General features: G+C 31.5%; 1 non-coding gene and 2 pseudogenes across 1 annotated transcript; all 3 read left to right on the forward strand.

Annotated features, from left to right (window-relative positions):
* Positions 1-3,280: 3,280 nt before the first annotated feature.
* LOC149579692 (U1 spliceosomal RNA) lies at positions 3,281-3,442 on the forward strand. Its single transcript, XR_016357381.1, has one exon. It is a non-coding gene; the product is annotated as a U1 spliceosomal RNA (small nuclear RNA).
* Positions 3,443-4,039: 597 nt separating this feature from the next.
* LOC149579693 (scopoletin glucosyltransferase-like) lies at positions 4,040-5,068 on the forward strand (annotated as a pseudogene).
* A 9,960-nt stretch (positions 5,069-15,028) lies between these two features.
* Positions 15,029-17,083, forward strand: LOC149579694 (scopoletin glucosyltransferase-like; annotated as a pseudogene).
* Positions 17,084-21,859: the final 4,776 nt, after the last annotated feature.

The raw sequence follows: 21,859 nt of genomic DNA on the forward strand, positions 1-21,859 counted from the left end.
TGTTGGAATTGTTGTTAACACAACATTTATTTTAGTTGATTTTCCTACTTTAGTTAGCCACCTTCCTTTCCATGACTCCATCTTTTTTTTGAACTTTTATAAAGCTAGTTTTCAAGATTTGGTTTCCTTCATATTTCTTTCTAGTTTATTCCCAGATACTTACATGGGAAGATCCCTTTTTTATAACCTGTTAATTGGAAAATTTTGTCTTCTACTTACGATGAAATATTCAAGAAAAACAATTATAACTTTTCTACATAACTCTTTTCCTTGAAGCTTCCATATATGTTGATATTATATGTTTAAAATATCGAGCTTCTAACATTGAGATTTTCCCTGGGAGGATGGTATCATCTCAAGATTTGGGAAAAATAATATTTATTGATTGCTTTTCACATTTGAGCTGATAACATTGGATTCTTCATTTTAAATTGATTGAAACTTCATTCCCAAACTGATTTGATTCTTTCAAAACCCAAACTAAAATCTCATATCCAAATCGATTCTTGAAACAAAATATGTGAATCCAAATTCATTAATGAAAACAATAAAATCATTCTTATAAGTTTCAAATCTAAAATTGGTTATGGATTCAAGAGGACAACATAGAACCCGTTATATTTCACATTCTTGCTTCTGTTAGCATACCACTATTAGACCCAAAAATTCGATATAATAGAAGACAATCAAATTTTTGTTGTATTTTTTAGCTGATAGGCTATTTGTGGGAACATTATTCCTGAGAATATTATGTTATTTAAACTAAAAATTATTAATAATCTAATTTGTTCACATAAGATTATATTTTATATCTCCACTTTTAACTATTGTGTTTCTTTTCCTATTTATTTAAAAAATAATTAGTTGTGATCTCCACATTAGTTCACGTTGTGATCTCTATCTATTTAATTTTTTATTTTTAAAATTGATTCAGATTTTAGTTCTTAAATTATTTTTTATATTAGTTTAGTTTTTTCTTTAAATATTATTTTTATTTACTATAATTTATTTAGTTAATAGAATATTGTAATTTTGTCATATTATTTGTTTGTATTTCTCTTATTAATTTTTCATAACAGATTTTTTTATGGGTTTTTTAAATAATTTTTTTTTCATATTTGATAAATTGAATTTAAATAAATAATATTTACTAATATATTTAAAATATTTTAGTAAGTAATGCTATTTAAATTGAAAATTATTGATAATCTAATTTGATCACATAAGATTATATTTTTAAAAACAATTTTATTATCGAGCATCTATCGGCTTATCGTTGCAAGCACAAAAGCATGCAACTATTAGTATTCATTGTGATACGTTACATAAACAAGTGTCATATAATGACTTAGTACTTGTCGTTAGTTTTGTATAAATTTAGTTTCCATTTAGTAAATTGATTATAGTATATAGTATATTTAAATTAATAAAAATATTACATATTATTTTTATAATAATAATATATGTAATAGTAATTCTTAAAATATTGTATAATATTTTTAATTAAGTGAAACAAAATTAATTTATAAAATATAATATTAAAAGCTTGAAGAAGTATCAAAGTATCTTGTTTGAGTTAAAATGATTCATCTAATCAAATCAGACAAAAGTATTTTAAAGAAATTTATAAGTTAAAAATCTTGGATCTAACTATGTAGAATGTATTGATTTTATAATTAAATCTCTAAATGGAAAGGAAAATATTTAATCACGAGTTAACACATGAAGCTATAAAATAACTACCAAAAAATTGAAATATAAACCTAACTATTTAACCATGATGATTGATATGCTAACAGTTTGTATAGTACTTTATGATGTCTAGTAACTACTTTGAATTGTATTTTGGGATGGATGGATGTTCATAAAGTTTGTACTTAGATTTACAACTTAACAACAACAGTAATAAAGTAATAAAGGGTAATGCAAAATGAAAGCTCCAAACACTAGGTTGCCATGAATAGCTAGAGATAACCTCCAAATCCCTCAATATAATAATAACTTTTCAAAATTTCTTTGCTTGGAGGAATCATCATTACTGAAAATATAAATTAAATGCTAGAGTAATGGGCATTATTAGGAAATGGTGGTTTTCTTCCTAGTAATTGGGCAATAATGAGCATTATTTGGATATACCTTTATTGTAATTGGCAGCGAATGAATAAGCATGGTAGATAAGGAATTATATATGAGTATAATGAGCATTATTAGTATATACCTTCATTGTAATTGGCAGTGAATGAACAAGCATGGTAAATAAGGAATTATATATGACTATAATAGATCAAAAACATGGTTACTTTTAAATTATTGAGTTCAGAGTCTTCACCAAACTTGGCTCTTGGCTTACTTTAGGGCCCATTTGGTTACAAGAATAGAAATAGCTATTATGGAATGCTTATTCTGGAATAGAAAATGAGGCTACGTATTCTTGTTCTCTATTTGGTTCAGCCAATATTTGATGGGGAATTCATGGACCTCAAAATTTACGTTTTCTAAAATAAATAAAAGTGGAATAGGAATATGTATTCCAGTAACACCTATTTAAGTGGAATTGCAAAACCGCATTTTTGGGCCAAAATTGAAATACATATTCCTATTTTACTTCATATTCCAATTCTGATTTGGTGCATCCAAACAAAGAATTCAAAATTTTAAGAATTTATATGCCTATTCCGTTTGTATTCCCCAGGCCTATTCCATTTGTATTCCCGTTGCCAAACAGGAAATATCTATTTGGGATTTTCTTTTCTCATAAATCGCTCAATGTTTTCGAGCAAAAATATCAGTTTTAAAAAACATGAAGTATCGAGTGTTGAGATGAAGGGTAAGAAGGGACCAAATTAACTGGAGATTCGGGGTATCGATCACCATACCTCTCACATGAAGAACGAGCACTCTACCATCTGAGCTAATACCCCGCTCTGTCCCATTTTCTGTATTATTTCTTACTTGTACGTAGTAACAAACACAAAGTGTGCAGGGAATGATAAATTTCAAAAATGTGAAAGGAAAAAGAGAGAGGATAAAATTGCGAAGGCAAAGAAGACAACATGTGCTTTTGATGGTTTTGTACGGGATAGGCGCAGGGCGTTTCTGTTTAAAAACCAAGTGCGGCACTGTATTGAACTGTTTGATTGAATGTAGTAGAGCCACATGCATTTTGTTTAGACAATGAAGAGGCAGATAGCGAGCGTTGTAATGATCCCACATGCGGGCGAAAAGGCGAGACAATGGAGAAGAGGTAGTACAACTGTGAGGAGAAGAACATAACTAAAGCATACTTACCTGGGCGGGGTCAATCGGTGATCAGGAAGGCCGACGGCCTAGGGAGAGCACCTTCATTGCACATGAAGAAGGGGGCTCTGCCTAGCATCTCCCACTGTGGAGAGTGCACGTCATAATTTGTGGCAGAGGGGGCTCGCGTTCGCGCGGCCCCCAACAACAAAGCAAAATGTAAATTAGTTAGTATGTATATATTGTCACAGGTATATCTAATCAGTTTGATATTCGTCTTCACATAGGTCAAATTACTACCGAACTATTGAACAGATCTGATTTGTTTTTGTTTGTTGCAATGCAATAGGAGGCACAGTGATAGACAGCAAATGGCAGTCAAAACTGCCAATTGTAGCAAAAGACGCAGTTTGAGTAGAGCCCTAGCCAAAAAGCATTTAGGAGCTCCGAGAGATTACATCTGCTGCTCTGAATAGGTAAGAGGTACTTTTACAGTCCCATTAATTTAGTATCTTGAACAGGCAAATGGAAGAACGTGTAAGAGCATGGCTTTAGCGCCTGACCCTTGATGTAACCCGCCATTCTCATCCCTGAAAATCTGTGCTGGAAATCTGGCTACGATATTCGTAGTTCTCTTCCTACGCCACAAATTGAAGGCTTACCCGAGGGACTGGAAAGCTCCGAACAAGTCCCTTCCGAGCAAGCTGAGCTAATTTTTGATCTGGTCGCTAAGCTTGAGCAGCCTTTCAACCATTGGCTTGAAACCCAACTACTTGAAGGGAGAGAAGCTCCCGTTTGTATTATGCATGATGTAATTCTCGGATGGACTATGGAGGCACCCCAAAAGCACGACATCGTTAGGGTTGCGTTCAATATATACGGGGACAGTCTTCTTCTTAGATTGGGTCTTCCCACTCCACTCAGATTACATGAGCGCCAAATATACCCAACTTTGTTCGGGGACATCCCATGGGAGAAAATTGGACGGTCACAGTCAGCCATCCAAGGAATATAGGGAACGCTCATCAATACATTTCAGCAGCTGGAGTCGGAATATCTCCAAAGCTTGAGAAATCTGACAGGGAAAAAGGTGTGGTGTATAGGCCCAGTACTTCCATCCGCTTGCTTTGAAGGTACACTGAAAGTCGGCACCCGAGGTAAAGTGGCAGACATTAGTGAAGACAAGCTGCTCCAACGGCTGGATTCTCAAAGCTCATGTTCAGTTGCTTATATTTCGTTTGGAAGCCAGATATTTCTAACAGAGGCACAAAGAAAGGCTTTGGCTGGTGGTGTGGAAGCCAGCGAACAGCCCTTTATCTCGGCCATCAAGGTGTCGCCGCAGCTCGAACTCACGACGTCGAACCTGGCTGTATCTTCCGGAGGGCTTCCAGGTGCCACAGCTTGTTATTCTCTCCCACCCATCTGTGGGCGCTTTCATGAGCCACTGCGGGTGGAATTCTATGCTTGAAAGCGTGAGTCTTGGTGTGCCATTGATCACATGGCCGATGATTGTAGATCAACACTTCAATTCTAAACTTGCCGTGGAGTCTGGCATTGGAATCCAAGTGTGCGAGCATATAGATGGAATTCCAGATAAGCAACGAGTGAAAGAGAGGCTTACACTTGTTTTGAGTACAGAAAAGGGAAGAAGATGAAGACAGAGGCAGAGAAGTTGAAGGACATGGCGAGAAAAGCTGTTGCATGTTGAGGATCTTCAAACGCAAACATTCAAGATTTTGTGAGTGACATTCGTACGTTGCACATGGCAAGAACTGCTGCACGGGAAGGGTCTTCTTCGATTGGCACAGAAGATGTTTGTGTGCAAAAATGATGTACATCTTAGTAGAGTTCACATAATACCAAAATAAAAATCTATAGAGAATAACAAATACAAAGAAAGACATTGCAAGAAGAATCACCATAGTTCATTGTGTTGAGAATCTATGGTTGATTTTGTGTCTATTATTATTAACTAATTATTGTCTTCAAAGGAAGTTGTTTATATCTTGAGTCTATGAAATGCTATTAAGTCGTTTGAGTAAGTCGTAAAGTATAATTTAATATTAAGAAATATTATAGAGGCTTTCATCTCAAGTGTTTCTGATGTTATAAAAAAGAATTAGATTTTAATGGTGTTGATTTTAGTTGATGCAAGAAGACAATTCAAAAGTGTTGGATTTGTCTCAAATTGTTTCTCAAGCGTACATCTTATGTTTGTTATTTTTATTGCTTATTCATTTGTTCAACTCTTTTCATATTTTTAAAAGCTATCACAATTTCATGTCAATGATAATAATTATATTTTATGACAAGTAAAAAAAAGTCACAAGTAAGCTAAGACATCTACATATTTGATTTTAACATAATGATCTAGTAGTTATCATTTTTTATTGCTTCCTCACTTGTTCATTTCTTTTCGAGTGATTTTATTTCTATCACTTAAGAAGATATTATAGTTACATCTTAAATTGATTTCAAATCACATAAAAAGTTTAAATACACCAGCTGAAATGTCAACATATTTCTTTTGTTATATCATTAAACTTTAAGAACGAATAAATGCAAAGTCTAATTCAAAGATATTAATGAACATTAAATATCTTTTCTAAAAATAGTGAAGTTATGCTTATGTCTTATAAATAATAGAAATCTATGATAGTTTTAACTATTCTAATCTTGCAACTGAAACTTGATTTTCTCTATCACACTAGAAAAACATGCACAATGAAATAAACTTTAAAGGCTTGACATATAGAAATTAATCATTTTGAAAAGGCTTTAGAAGCTTTTATATGCATAAGTTATTGAGCGACATAGATCCCAAAGTAATGAACATTGGGAGCTTCCTATCTACAATAAAATGAAGCTTTCAATGAGGTATGGATCTTCATAAATAAGTCCAGCAAATCATGTCAATTATTTAACACAATTGATCATAGACATCACTTTATGTGTCAAATTTCAAGAGAACATAAATTAGTGATATAATCCTTCACCAAGCTTCCATTGGAAATTGTTAGTTGGATGGATTTGATCTTGCAAGAGTGATCATATGGAAGAAATCATTTTAATTAGATCAACTCGTGACAATATTTGGTAGCCTAGGATTTCTATTGGGATTATTTATATGTTTTGAAATAAGTGTCACAAGTGCATTTTATGAACCTTTCTTAAATTTAATTTATTTGATAGTCATTAAAAAATATTAGTTAATATTGGATTGAGAAGAAATGCAACTTATTATAAACAATGTTCAATCTATAATAAAAATATATCTTATTTTTTGAATGGATAAATAAATAAATAAAATGATTAAGAACAAGAAATTATTACAAAATGGACAAGGGATTATCCTTTTCTATTCTTGTTCTCTAGATGAGTGGTGGTACTGGGTGGTTATTCATTCCATATATTCTCATTAACTAAGGATATTATGGTCTCACATGAGTAGGTTTCATCTCGTTCTAATAGCTATTTTGTGAGAAGAAGCTTAGACAATATTCAAGGCTTTAAAATTTGTTTCCAAAATTGGGTGCATAATCTATCTTATTGTATGGAGGAATCTCAATAAAGAATGGGAATTTAGAGGGTTTCATTCTAAAATTTTCACTTCTTTAATTTTTTGTCATTTCTATGCCACTTTGCTCAATTAAGGTGTGCATTTGATTATTGCATGATTATTATAGCATCAAGTATCCCTATATGCAATAAGGCATAACATTTAAAATATGACATCTATTCTACATTTTGGCCAAAAAGTATCTAATATTCTTTTGCTAACTTAAACCATATTTCCTTTTGAATTCCTTCCTTTTTGGGCAAAATACTCCTAAAATTTATACCCCACTTGCTATAGGTTTAAGCCTATATAAAGAAATATTATTGTAACAAAGTTAGTGGGAGTTGGAGAAAGCTAACATATAGAAGGTAATTAATAATGCTAATTTATAGAAGCTAATTGATAATCATATATTTGAAATCTAGAATAAGAAAGATGAAATCACTAAGATGAAGGGGAAAAAAAACTATAATTACAACAATGATTCCTGAGCTTAAACAATGTGGATCACTACCAAGAGTTTGTATTCTCTACTTAAAGGAACAATATTTTAATTTCAGGTTGATGAGGGTTGTCAAAGGGATATATCCTTCTCTTTAGACAGCTGAAGAATTCTATGAGGCATATAATTCCTGCCCCCTATTTTTCACTTTAATTCTTCCTAAATCAAGTGTAGTATTTTACAATATTAGGGGTGTCTCTCTCTCTCTTTCTCTTCTACATATTATTTCTTATTTTTTAGTTAGGTTCAAAAGTTCCTCCAATTTAAGTACTTACAGACTATATTAGAGAAAGAAAAACAAAATATTATTCAACCATTGCTCATGCTTCCTTCTAGATGTCCTCTTCTTTTGCTGCACAAAATGAGGTTCTAAAAGGATGGAGTTCTTTTCTCAATCATCTCTTTCATACATAAGTCAACTCTTGACTTTATTGTTCATCTAGAAATAATCTCTTTTCAAAAAGGACATTATCTTTCATTATGAAGTCAATAGGTGAAGAAAAGGTATCAAGAGCACTCCATATGCCCTCAAATGGATACTTATCATACTTCCACTTGTCCTTGAATTATATCAATTTTTTAATTTTAATATTAGTTGAGGGCCTACAAATGAAACTTTCTTTGACCATGAGATCAAACTGCTTGAAAGGGAAAAAAAATATTTTTCATTTCTCTTGTTCCCCAAATAAATGAATCTTGAAGAATTTGATCTCTTTCCCCATACACTCTAGACTTATTTTCATTGATCCTTCTTTAGGGTTGTGTTTGGGGAAGTAAGGGGTAAACATGCAATTGATTTGACAACATGTCTATGGGAATCCCTTTGTGAAGGTTGGGGGTTTTGTGACATAGGGTTCTTTAAATAACACAATCTATTCTTTAGGCATTCCAAGAGACATGTCGGCTGATCATCCTCAGATGTTTGTAAGTTCATGCTTTAAGCCTTAGTTATGCTTTCCTATAGTGAATTCTAGCATGACTGAAGCACTTTATCAATGATAGTAATGATTTTTTCTAAATATTAGAAGCACTCTTTTTAAGACTCATTTGTAGCTAGATAAAAGGATGGGTTTGTAGAAATGGAGTTACCAACTTTTAAGAGTAAAATTAGGTGTAATAAAGGCTATATAACACCAATGAGTTTTTAATCTGTGTGATTTTATAATCATATATTTTCTCTTGCTTGGAGCAGTCAATGAGGATTAAATCTGGTAACGAGTATGATCATTTATCCCTTCCTAGCCCCTTTTTCCATTTTTTTCTCTGGGTTATGCATTACTTTAATTTGGAAGGGTGGTTTACCACTTACCATTGCTCAATATGTTAAGACATGGAAAAAAAAATTGGCATTCCTTTCCTTCTGCATTTGTTCCTAGTAAATAGTATTAAAATTAGGGAAAATCTTCCAATACACCAGGGCTTAATTTTTGTGTTGTACCAACATGTATTTTCCCACATTTTGGGTCTTGGTAAGTGTCAGGTTGATAAAGAGAGCCCTAAGGAACCCTCTAGGAACTCTATTGTAATTGAAGAAATTGAGTAAAAAAATGGCCCAATTGTCCCTCTTGCTCCAACTAGGAATACAGGGAATCCCAAGAAAAGTCCCAAAAATCCTAAGTCAAAAAACAAAACCTTGGAAGAGTCCTCATTGTTTGAAACCCTGACTAAATACAAAAATGTGTATACCAAAATAAACCTAGTGGAAACCCCTAAGAAAAGAAAAATCCATAAGAAGATTATTGAAGTAGATAAACAAGACTCGAAAAAGTTTGATAGGGAGCAAGGAGACAAGATAGGGATGGCTTAAGGATACTGTTTTGAGTCTAGCTCTAGGGAAATAAGATCAAAGAGGTTGGGGGTTAAAAAAAGGCAAGAATTACAAGGAAGTTAGCAAAGATGACACCCATGATAGAAATGATGGGGATAACAATCAACCTAAGTTTGAAGAAACACTAGAAAAAGTGGTGAATAACTCCACTGAGGAGGAATTTGAAGTAGAGGCAAATGGTGAAGAGTCAGAGGAGGTTGAGTAGGTAAACTACGAGGCCCATTTTGAGGTTGTTATTGGGCCTAATGTTGATGCCCCCAAAGTTGACAACACTATTGAGGAACAAAATAAAGCCTTGACCAACATAGTCACTACTAATAAAAGTAAGGTTGACAAGATTAAAAAGGATCTAGAAGATCAGATCAAGGTCCTCAATGAAAAAGTGTTATCTCTGAACAACAAATTTGACAATTCCATTACTAGTATTGAGCTTGGTGTGGCTATCTTGACCATATGCAGGGTCTGGAATGAAATGAGGAGGAAGGCCATCTTTAGAACCATCACAAGTTATAGCAAAGTCAAGAAAGTTGGCATAAAAAAGGACAACATTTAGTGGAAATGAAGAGCATGAAGGATGTTCACAAATGGACTAAGGATCTCGAGTACCTGGTTGAGGATTGGGATAAAATCAAACACGCCTAGCTTCTCTAGGCCTTGGATTTCCTTTTGTTTTTTTTTAGTGATCAATACTTTTATTTACTTTCTTAATGAGTAAATGTGCTCCTGCTTTTAATTTCAAGACACAACTTCAAAATTGTTATGCTAAATCTAGTTTATGTTAATCATCAGTACTCTAAAACTTTGTTATCATTTTTTATTATCAACATTGTTGTGACTAATAAGTTAGAATCTCATACTAGTAGTGCTTCTCCTAGTCTTTTATAAAGTTTTGTATTTTGGAGGTTCTCTAATAGTCTGGGTTAGAGATGATCTTTTCTGTTGCTTGGCTATAATGGCCAAGAGTAGAAAAGTTATGATACTTTGTTTTTGTTTATGAGGTTTAGGACCCATTTCCTAACTCCTTTAATCAAAAACATGACATTCAATATAAAAATGGGAAAATGGAAAATACTACCTCACGTATTATATCACATTGAAAAAAAATTGCATTTGTATCACCTCGCACAATCACTATTATAATGAAAAATTTGTATACAGATGAATAATATTTCTCATGGCCAATAAATTACCTTCATGTCCAACTAACAATTAAATTTTTAATAGACAAAAAATATGTATTAAAATCATTAATTTATAATTAAAATGTACTTTAAAATTAATGAAATTCTAGTGGGCAGGGGCAAAGAGTAGGAGGTAAAATAAGATAAATAATAGAAAGAGAAGAGACGAAAACAGAGAGAGAGAGAGAGAGAGAGAGAGAGAGAGAGAGAGAGAGAGAGAGAGAGAGAGAGAGAGAGAGAGAGAGAGAGAGAGAGAGAGACTACTTTATGGAACCACCATATAACCATTAAGGAAATATTGTGTCTGTTAGCCCATTGTTTGGAATACCACCAATGATTTCCAAGTGAGCTACTTGTTTATATAAAGAAATAATTGGTGAGTGGTATAGTTATGAAAAAGACACACTCAAGAATCAAGAGGTTAATTATTTTAATAGACTCAAAAATTTGGAGCTTGTGCCACATTTTAAAAATATTTTAAAGATTACAATATAGAAATATTTTGTTAAAGTGCCTCTTAATTAAAAAATGAAAATCTTTCTATTATTATTGTTGTTGTTTTCATTTCAATTTTAGATAGGTGTATTATTTTCATTCATCATTAGTTATATATTTCTATTATATAATTACTACAGAGTATCAAGTTAGTGCATAAACCTACCCTCATTCATCACTAATTATTATATAATTACCATAGTACATGGATGGGTGACTTCCTGGGAAGTCTCAATGCTTTACCTCTATGAGCATCACCTAGATCCAGTGAGTGCTAAGTGTTCCATTTATTCTCATGAGTTATTGATTCATTTTGAATCACTTCTCATGAACACATGGGTCAATGAGTTTGACTCAAAAACTACATAGTTAAATCTTGATAGAAATATCACAAAATGTAGCCAAAAATAAATAAATTAATACCAAGGAGACACTTCAATTTTTTTTGAAAGATCCCCTTTTATGAGTTGATTTTTTGTTGGTTGTATAGCCAAGGATCATTAATTTCCATCAACAGTACCAAAATATGAAGTTTTGCAACATTCATAGAAAGCTTTCTATTAAAAATGAGAGAGTTTCTTGAATGTAATTTTTTTTAATATCTAGAGTTTCACATATGTAGATTATATTACATTATTTCTCCTTTCTCATGTGCTCATGTTCATTGATGATGGATCAAAGAGTTTGATCCAAAACATTGGGCATTAAAACATTCATAGTCAAAATCCAAAAAAATAAACTTGAATATCATAGAATGTGAAAACTTTACTTTTTAAATTGAATTCATTATGAACATAGTTTTTATATTTAGGCAAGATCCTACAACACAACGGTAAATTGTGAACTTTTTGTTGGGGATTTCTTTGATTCAATTCTACTCAAACTTAATACACAATAATAATCAATCTCAACAAATAATAATAATAAAAATAAAAATAAATACTCTAAACTTCAACTCGTTACCTATAAAAAAAAAATTTATTTTGTGGAGATTGTTATTATTTGTTACATGACTTGGTGGTCATGTGCACACTTAATCAATATATGTTATGTTTTATGGGTACCTTTTGGAACATGCGTATTTTTTTGTCCTATTCATCTAATTTAAGGAAAGCATCTTATTGTCTATAAAAAATAGAATTATTTTTAAAAGAAATGGGATCAGATAATTTAGAAGGTACAAATAAGACAAGTTCGGTATAATTGGATATATATAAATTAGACCTGTTAAAAGTTAAAATTGTAAGAATATAATTCAAGTTAGATTTGTTTGAGAGCTGAAAAATTTATCGTTAAATAGATTATCTATGTTTGATAGAATTGTAATGTCCAATTTTCTTAGGAAACCTCCTAAAATCACTTAAACCATTATAGGAGAATATTTGAAAACATATAATGATTCTCTTCATTTATGTTCATTCATTTTAAGTAAGGGCATCTTAAGCTTTGTACATATTTTCACAAAATAGGACCAAGATTATTTCTTATGATAAAGAAGACAAGTTTGAGATAAATATCCTATTGTATGAAATAATGATCGAGTATGTTAAAATTGTAAGGAGATTAGTAAATTTTTTTTGCTATGTGATAAATTTATTACTAAGAAGATTATCTATCTTTGGTATAGTTGTATATGCTACTTTATGAAACCACCATAGAAAGATTATGTCTGTTAGTCCATAGTTTTGAATACCACTAATGGTTTCCAAGTGAGTTGCTTGTCTATAAAAATAAATAATTGGTTAGTGGTGTAGTTATGAAAAAGACACATTCAAGAATCAAGAGGTGAATTATTTTAATAGACTTAAAAATTTTGAGCATGTGCCAGATTTTTAGAATGTTTTGAATATATTTTGTTAGAATGCATCTTATTTAAAAAACTTTTTTCATTTCAATTTTACATAGTTATTATTGTCATTCATCATCACTTATAACTGTTATTATTTCTTTAGATAAAGAAGACAACTTTGAGATAAATCTCATATTGTATGAAATAATGATCGAGTATGATAAAATTGTAAGGAGATTGGCAATTTTTTTTGAGATGTAGCAAATTTATTACTAAAAAGATTATCTATCTTTGGTTTAGTTGTATATACTACTTTACAGAACCACCATATAATCATTAAGGAAATATTGTGTTTGTTAGCCCATTGTTTGGAATACCACCAATGATTTCCAAGTGAGCTACTTGTCTATATAAAGAAATAATTGGTGAGTGGTATAGTTATGAAAAAGACACACTCAAGAATCAAGAGGTTAATTATTTTAATAGACTCAAAAATTTGGAGCTTGTGCCAAATTTTTAAAATGTTTTAAAGATTACAATATAGAAATATTTTGTTAAAGTGCCTCTTAATTAAAAAATGAAAATCTTTCTATTATTATTATTGTTGTTTTCATTTCAATTTTAGATAGGTGTATTATTGTCATTCATCATCAGTTATATATTTCTATTATATAATTACTACACAGTATCAAGTTAGTGCATAAACCTGCCCTCATTCATTACTAATTATTATATAATTACCATAGTACATGGATGGGTGACATCTTGGGAAGTTTGGATGCTTTGCCTCTATGAGCGTCACCTAGATCCAATGAGTGCTAAGTGTTCCATTTATTCTCATGAGTTATCGATTCATTTTGAATCACTACTCATGAAACATGGGTCAATGAGTTTGACTCAAAAACTATATAGTTAAATCCGGATAGAAATATCACAAAATGTCTATGTAGCCAAAAAAAAAAAATTAATACCGAGGAGACACTTCAATTTTTTTTGAAATATCCCCTTTTATGAGTTGATTTTTTGTTGGTTGTATAGCCAAGGATCATTAATTTCCATCAACAGTACCAAACTATAAAGTTTTGCAACATCCATAGAAAGCTTTCTATTAAAAATGAGAGACTTTCTTGAATGTAAATTTTTTTAATATCTAGAGTTTCACATATGTAGATTATATTACATTATTTCTCCTTTCTCATGTGCTCATGTTCATTGATGATGGATCAAAGAGTTTGATCCAAAACATTGGGCATTAAAACATTCATAGTCAAAATCCAAAAAAATAAACTTGAATATCATAGAATGTGAAAACTTTATTTTTTTAATTGAATTCATTATTAACATAGTTTTAATATTTAGGCAAGATCCTACAACACAACGGTAAATTGTGAGCTTTTCATTGGGGATTTCTTGGATTCAAGTCTACTCAAACTTGATACACAATAATAATCAATCTCAACAAATAATAATAATAAAAATAAAAATAAATACTCTAGACTTGTTACCTATAAAAAAAAATAAAAAAAATTGTGGAGATTGTTATTATTTGTTACATGACTTGGTGGTCATGTGCACACTTAATCAATATATGTTTTTTTTTTGGGTACGTTTTGGAACATGCATTTTTTTTTGTCCTATTCATCTAATTTAAGCAAAGCATCTTATTGTCTATAAAAAATAGAATTATTTTTAAAAGAAATGGGATCAAATAATTTAGAAGGTACAAATAAGACAAGTTCGGTATAGTTGGATATATATAAATTAGACCTGTTAAAAGTTAAAATTGTAAGAATATAATTCAAGTTAGATTTGTTTGAGAGCTAACAAATTTATCGTTAAATAGATTATCTATGTTTGATAGAATTGTAATGTGCAATTTTCTTAGGAAACCTCCTAAAATCACGTAAACCATTATAGAAGAATATTTGAAAATATATAATGATTCTCTTCATTTATGTTCATTCATTTTAAGTAAGGGCATCTTATGCTTTGTAAATATTCTCATGAAATAGGACCAAGATTATTTCTTATGATAAAGAAGACAAGTTTGAGATAAATATCCTATTGTATGAAATAATGATCGAGTATGTTAAAATTGTAAGGAGACTATTAAATTTTGTTTGCTATGTGATAAATTTATTACTAAGAAGATTATCTATCTTTGGTATAGTTGTATATGCTACTTTATGAAACCACCATGGAAAGATTATGTCTGTCAGTCCATAGTTTTGACTACCACTAATGGTTTCCAAGTGAGCTGCTTGTCTATAAAAACAAATAATTGGTTAGTGGTGTAGTTATGAAAAAGACACATTCAAGAATCAAGAGGTGAATTATTTTAATAGACTTAAAATTTTTGAGCATGTGCCAGATTTTTAAAATGTTTTGAATATATTTTGTTAGAATGCATCTTATTTAAAAAACTGAAAACCTTTCTATTATTAATATTTTTTTCATTTCAATTTTACATAGGTGTTATCGTCATTCATCATCACTTATAACTGTTATTATATATTTCTATTATGTAATTAGTATAGACTATCAAGTTAGTGCACATACCCAGCCTCATTCGCTGTACTTCTATCAAGATTTGAAAGATGGATATCCAGCGAAAGCCCCATGTCGTTCTGGTGCCATACCCTGCGATGGGCCACTGCATCCCTTCCCTAGACTTGGTAAAATTGCTGGCTTCCCATTCCCTCACCGTTACCTTCGTCACCACACGGACTATTGCACATCGTCTCAAAGGTCCCGTGATCGAAGCCCGCAAAGCAGCTGATCTGGATATTCACCTTGTCGGCCTCTCTCCTGCAAAAGCAATTGAAGGCCTGCCCGAGGAGCGAGAAAGCATGGATCTTTTGCCTTCCGTATCCTCGTTACACATAGTTTCTTTAATAGAAAGCCTTGAGCAGGCCTTCGACGACTGGTTCCAACAGCAGGGGAGTCGTCGACCAGTTTGTATTATCAGCGACATGTTCATCGACTGGACTGTCCGGTCCTGTGAAAGGCATAAAATTCCAAGAGTCGTTTTTTACACTTTGGGGGCCTTCGGGACCTCGATTTTTCACTCTGTTTGCCGCTCCATTTCGAGCAATACATTGTGCAAAGAGGGCGATTGTGTTGTAGTCGACAACATTCTGCCGTCTCCATTGACATTTACGAAAGATGAGATTCCTGCGAGATATTTCGACCCTGATTTGGCCGATCCGATGCTGCAATTTGTTATAGGGAAGATGCAGTCGATTACGAATTGTTGGGGAGTGCTCGTCAACACGTTCGACGGTCTGGAGCCCCTTTATTTGCAGCATCTGAAGCGTCTCATAAGCGGCAAGCCACTTTGGTCTGTCGGCCCTGTTTTACCGTCGGAGGGTCGTATTGCTCATACAAGAGGGAAAATGGCGGACGTTAGCGAGGAGAAGGTGCTGCAATGGTTGGACTCTCAAAGACCCAGCTCGGTAATCTATGTCTCTTTCGGGAGCCAGGCGTTTCTTTCACAAGAGCAAACAAAGGCTCTGGCGAGGGGCCTTGAGGCCAGCGACCAGGCTTTCATTTGGTCCATCAAAATATCCCCTGAAACTGCATCTAAAGCTTTAAACACGGAGGATACTCATGCTGCTTATCTCCCGGAAGGTTTTATGGAGAGAAGTAAGGGATTGATCATATGGGGCTGGGCTCCTCAGCTTCTTATTTTGTCGCATCCCTCTGTGGGTGCATTCATGAGCCACTGCGGTTGGAATTCCACACTAGAAAGCATCATGATGGGCGTCCCGCTGGTCACATGGCCGCTGTTCTCAGATCAGCATTTTAACTCAAAGCTTGTGAGTGAAGAACTTGGAATTGGTGTACAGTTTTGCCAGCACATGGACGAGGTTCCGAATGAAGAAAAGATCGAAATGTGTGTGAGATTTGTCATGGGAAGTGAAGAAGGGAAGGGGATGAGGAAACGAGCGGAGGAACTGCGGGAGTTGGCCAAACAGTCTGTGGGAGGAGGAGGATCTTCCGCGTCAAATCTGCAAGCTTTTGCCTCTCAGATTCATCAGCTTGTCAACTCCAATCCTCAGAATAGAAAATGAAAATGGAGATTTTGTGCGCGGCTTATTCGTGTGTTCCAGTTGACATCGTTGGTCGTGTACTAAAGCAAGTGGCATCAGTCTGATGTCTTTTTATCAACCATTATCTCGAAGGATTCCTGGTTGAACACGTTTGGATAGCGACGAATGTAGGTATGATCCGTGTTTCACATTTGACTTCATCGGTGGCCACACTCTCTCTAGAATTGATGGGCCCGCTCTGTACTACTCAACTGGCATCATTGTATCATCTGTTTGTCCCCGCAATTAGATGAGACGATTCCCAGTCGAACACGTCTAATAGCTGCGAATGTACCTGTCTTAATTCCGTATGTTTTTTTCCCAAGCGTCATGTAATAAATTATTTCATAGATATCATCAATAACTTTATCAACCAAAAAATAAATATCTGTGATTCAACATCTTTATCAACCAAAAAAAAAAATATCTGTGACTCATTTTACAATGTTTTTGAAATTAAGAAGCTGTCAAAATGGGACTGACACATCCAAAAGTCACTGTCTAAATTGTAAGCTAAATTACTATGGCTGTATGCATGTAACATGTCTTTTATATGATCCTTCCACTTCCGTAATTCATTATTTTCTCAGATGTCAGTTAAATTTAAATGTTGGCAATCGTGCCTTTCACAAGTTGTGTCAATTTTTTTTATTTTTACTATTTAAGAATGTATTTCCATATATTATTAATATTATTAATGGAAGTAAGAATGGTTTTTTTAAAAAAATTATATTCGAATTTAGATGTATTAAATAATAATAACTTTAGTGTATTTTTATTTGTATATTATTTTATAGTTATATAGTTAATTTTAATTATTAAATAATTATATTGTAATATATAAAAGTTATATTATAATAAAGTTTATTGTGTAAAAGTTAATTAAAATAATTGAACTAACAAATCTAAATTTATGAGAAAAATATTAAATATTTGTTAAATGAGATACAAGTTTAATTAATTGAAAAGATATGATAATTATTTAATTAAGAAATATTTTACATTTAGTTGATTGTTTTTTTTTTTAATTGAACTTTTCAATTGAATCTTTACTACTTTGTCAAAATATTAAAAATTTATACTAGACAAGAAACAAGTGTCATCTTTAATATTTTAATAAAAAATAAATCTAAAAATAAAAGCAATATATTTCTTTATATTGTTTAATAAATAAAACTTTTTATAATATTTATTAAAGACTAATCTTTTTATATTTATTTAAACTATATTAGATTTAATTGTCTACTATATTATATATAGTTTTAACTAAATTTATTAACTTGTAATCAATTCTTAATAAAATTGACAATTGTAATTTAAAATTAAATTTAATAGACTTCAATTTGTTATTTTTGAAAACTTAATACTCAATGGTTACCATTACAAACAACTCTCTATGAAGATATAATAATTTTAATTTTTTTACATAAATTTAGCAATTGGGTAGAATGAATTTTAGTTAGTTATATACCATGAAAATTATTTCATATTTTAGATTTATTTAGATATAATAATTTTTTTTATAATTGTAAGAATGACGTGTAATAATATAAATATGTTAATGATTTTTTAAATATTTTATATGAATGTTTAGAAATATTTAATAATATTTATATGTCAATATATTAATATTTGGTATAATTACTTCTAAGAAAATATTAATATTTAATAATAACATAATATTGAGTAAATAAAATATATTTAATTTTATTTTTATCAAATAGATGTATTTAAGATGTGTATAAGAGTATTTATTTTAGAAATTAGTTTTGATCTTTAGTTTATTTCCTTTGATATTTGATTAGATTTATGTTTCTAGAAGTATTTGTTTATTTATTAAAATCTAACTTTAATTATGTAATTTAACTTTCTTGTGACTATCGTGTGTTGATTTTAGTTATGTAATTTAACTTTCTTGTGAATAGTGTGCTAAATCATTTTCTTTTGTAGTTGATTTTGCAATTATAGGCTCAATCCTTGGTTCAATTTAGGCACCATTCATTGTAGTCATTACCACTATAATTATGGAGATTATCTCTACCAAGTATAAACCATTAACTACTATAACCATTTTTTATGTGAAAATATGCCAAGAAAATTAATGTAGACTAAAAGTAATCACTAATTTGAAATCATTCATTTAATATTTTTTTAACATTTCTACATTATTACTAAATCAAGTTTCATGTCAGCTATCACAATAATTCTAAAATATATCAATTTATGTTTAAAAATTATATATAAAGATAATAATTTAAATTTTCAACTTTTAAATAATTATATTATAATATATTAAACTTATAACCATAATATTATAATATAATTATTTAATAATTTATATTAATTTTATAACTATAAAATAATATAAAAATTATAAGTACACTTTAAAAAATTATTATTTAATACATATAAATACAAATATATTTTTTAAATCATTCTTAGTTCCATTAATAATATTAATAATGTATCAAAATGCATTATTAAATAGTAAAAATTAAAAATTTGTCATAACTTGTGAAATGTGCGATTGTTAGCATTACTAACAGCTGAGATAATGAATTACAGAAGTGGAAGGATGAGATAACTAATAGGAACAGGGCACAGGTACAATGGATGGGAGGTATGTTACATGCATATAGCCATAGCAATTTTGTTTACGATTTAGATAGTGCCCACCCAAAAAAAAAGAGAACAACTTCCAAAGCTCAGTTGTTATTAACTACCACAAGCTTACCCCACTCCCTTTTGAAATTTCAAACAATTACCCATACCCATAAATGTAAAGTAAAAACTACCATAAATATCAAGAGTCTTAATAGTATACAAAATCATGGTCATTAGATAAATATTTTCCCTACTATCAGTCCAAAGATAAAAACCAAAAGTGGCCCAAAGGATCAGAATATATCTATACATCATAAAACAAAACAAAATCTAACCACAAAAGTAGGGGAACCATCAGTGGTTCCACAAATTTCCCAGCAACAATGAGAGCCATTCGTCAACCACGAAGCCATACAGGTCACAGTTCATCTGCACCTCCTTATCATCGATCCCCCAATCTTTATTGGTTTGCATTAAGTAGACATAGTGGTTGCCGAGTGCATGACTCAAACCAAGAAATTTTCCACTCTATCAAACTCTGCAATCGACTTTTCTAGTTTCTCGACCACCTGGTTCCCCTACTCTGTGTTCTCATTCTTGGTTATAATTTCCTTCTACTAAATGTGTTTTCCCATTTCTCATCCCTAGCCTTTTGTTCTCCCCATGTGGTTTTTTCCTGGGCTTGGCTATCTACAGTGCCCATCTTAACCAATCGGGTAATTGTGCCATGCTCAACATTCTTGGACTTTTCAGAATTTGGAGAAACAATTTTAAAAGTGTCAGAAACCTTGGAGGGCAAAGGGTTGGCTTCTTTGATATTTTTAGTTTTCTCCTCACTTTTTGTTTCTTCTTCTTCTTGTTCTCTGTAATTCCTTTTGATGGTCTTACATTTGGGACAAGGCTCATACCTTTTCCCAGAGGTGTCCAATTTGGGAATGATAGGGTTGGTCAAGGGAATTTTCTCTCTCAGCCTCTTGCTCACCCGGTTAGTGCCCTTCCTCATGGTTCTAGATTTTTCAACGTCTAGAACTTCAATTTTCTATTCCTTAATTTTCCTGGTCAAGGTCGTGGGGTCCTCTTTGGATGTGGGTTTAGAAGGTGGAGTCAAGCTTTGAGTAGTAATTTTCAAAGGAGTTAAGCTAATGTTCAAAACTTGAGGGTGGAGGTCTTTATAAAATTTAAACAAACAGAACATCAAGGCTTGGTGGTAGATTGTGTAATTTTTGTCCTCTACATATTTTGTCCTTATATTTCAAATGCAGTCTTCCATAAAATGAAGCAGAAGAAAAGGAAAAGAAATGCATTCTTTGTTTAAAAAATGATTCAGGATAGGGAAATGATAGTAACAGCAAACCTTAACTCTGTCTTCAAGGGCGACATAGCACATGATAACTTAGAAGACCATATTCCATGGCTTTGGAAGCTTCTCATGAGCAAACCCACCACATAAGCATTTAGGGGCTTCGTTAGAGCAGAAGAAACTTCTGAGGTTCGCTTCATCTTTAACTCTAGGTTGCTTTCTCCATGACTTTCCTTCCAATGAGAGGCTAGTGCCATTGGCTATCAGTTCTTCCATGACCTCAAAAGTTGCCCCATCAATGGTGACCCAACACTTCTTCCAAAAATGACTACAATTTGTTTATAAATTTAATAAAATTAAGGAAATATATTAGTAATCATTATAGTTAACTTTACACATTCACATATTTTAAATAGTACATCAAACTTAGATGACTTTTTTGATTCTCTTCATACCCAACTTAATTGCTTATAGATATTGTTCTATTTATGGAGAGTAACAACACACGTTATATGATCTAGAATGTGCAAGTGTCAAAAATTTATTATTTCAAAGTATTGTTTGATAGCTAGTTAATAATGACCATACACAACAACACGTCAAAGATGCATTACTTATGCACAAATGTCTAAGTAGTTATGTCCTATGAGTACCAATAAAGATGCACAACTCCAACAATTAAATTTAAAAAGAAAAGTACTTAGAGAACAAGTGGGTGGCTATTGATACATGTTAAGTTTATTAATAATTTTTTTGTTATCATTTTTTTGGTTTCTTTAATGTTAGTAATTAAGGGTTTGAGTGAGTGAGGAGTGAAAAATAATTACAACATAAACGATAACTACTGCTCTTCCTCTAATACAAATATTATATTATAGTTTGTACGATGTTATTAGTTATTTGTCCAAGCACAGACACCATTGTTAAATCATTATATTTTTGTTATTTAATAAATAATATACAAGGTTTCAACTTCTACTCTCTGACTAATAAATATGTTCCAAACTTTACATAAATAAAAACTACTAGTCCTAATGCACATACCATCTGCTACAAAGATTCTTAACTAAATGTTCGAAGATGATCCTTTAACCACTTAATGTTCAATATTTGTATATGTAGGCTCACAATTTGAATCAAACTAACCAATTAATACAATAATTTTAGTTATCCAATAATAAATCCATGGATCAAGCATTTTAAAAAATATAGAAAAAAAGAGATGAAAAATACTATATGGTACCAATATACCAATTACAATCTCATTGCATAA

Source organism: Cupressus sempervirens, chromosome 1 (assembly GCF_028749045.1).
Source record: "Cupressus sempervirens isolate cs-2001-9-10 chromosome 1, ASM2874904v1, whole genome shotgun sequence".
NCBI classification, from domain to species: domain Eukaryota; kingdom Viridiplantae; phylum Streptophyta; class Pinopsida; order Cupressales; family Cupressaceae; genus Cupressus; species Cupressus sempervirens.